The sequence below is a fragment of the Austrofundulus limnaeus genome, unplaced genomic scaffold (assembly GCF_001266775.1).
Source record: "Austrofundulus limnaeus strain Quisiro unplaced genomic scaffold, Austrofundulus_limnaeus-1.0 Scaffold181, whole genome shotgun sequence".
Lineage (NCBI taxonomy): Eukaryota > Metazoa > Chordata > Actinopteri > Cyprinodontiformes > Rivulidae > Austrofundulus > Austrofundulus limnaeus.
In genome coordinates this window covers 922683-923934 of record NW_013952583.1, presented here as the reverse complement: position 1 = coordinate 923934, position 1252 = coordinate 922683, and positions in this window count along the sequence as shown.

Below are 1252 nucleotides of genomic sequence, written 5' to 3'. Positions count from 1 at the left end.
ATATACTATTTGTAGTAATTAGTGAAAAGAAGGTGTGAAGATATCTAAAGTTTTTTTTGCTTGATTTTTCATTCATTCATGGCATGATTTTCTTTTTTATTATATATAGATTTAGTTTTTATGAACGAAATAAATTGAACAAACAATAAAATAAATAAAGTGTTTGATGGAAATTAGAGTCATCAACACTTTTTGTTGACTGGGCCTCAACATGAAGGTAGAATAATTGCATAAAAATCTTTAATTGGCATTCAAAACAACAGGGATATTCACAATTACACAACTAGAATTACACAAAACTAGTACAATATTAAATTTAAAACTCTGACCTTTTGCCCCTTAAAGCCCTTTGGAAAGTCCGACCCTGAAAAATTAGTGAACAATTATAATTTAATAATAATTCACCTTGAAGATCCTCAGACATTTTCAACAAATCCTTCCACTGTTGGAGTTTTCCTGCTGAGGCTTATTTTTATAGTCAGTTGGCAAAAATTTATGTCTGAAAAAAGAAAGAAATAAAACAGGATAAAAAAATCATTTTGCCTTCACCAAAATTGCCTCCATGACATTAAATAAACTGTTTCTGCAGGTGAACATTCTTGTCTCCGTGATGGAGGCAGATTTGAAGTTTTCCATCCAGTKCAACTCCACAGAAAAGCAACTCATTGAGCAGGATCTTTACAAAGCACTGAATAATTTGTTCATTTTAGTTTTTGTTGATGTTCAGCCTACATTTAAAACAATGAGAAATATATTTACAAAAAGTATCATTAGACAAATAACGAAGCCCTTAAAATGCCAACATCACAAAATAAAAAGATGTCAACCACTGGCCTTATTTTATATATTGTAAGTTGGCACGAGATTATCACGAGAATAAAGTCATAATTTTACGACATTAAAGTTGTATAAAAATAAAGTCATAATATTATGATTTTAAAGTCAATATTACGAGTAAATCATAAATAATGTAAATAAAAACAGAATGCAACAATGCTAACACTCTTTTAAAGTGGACAAAGTATTAAACTGTTCTGCAATCAGATGAATCAAAATTAGATTTTTTTTAGAAACCACATCTGCCCTGTCCTCTGTGGAACCACCCAACCTGTTATCATTGCTCAGTTCAAAACCCTGCCTCTCTGATGGTATGGGGATGCATTAGTGCAGTGGTTCTTAACCTGGGTTCGATCGAACCCTAGGGGTTCGGTGGAGCCTCTGCCAAGGAGGTAAAGACACACTTGTGTAAAGT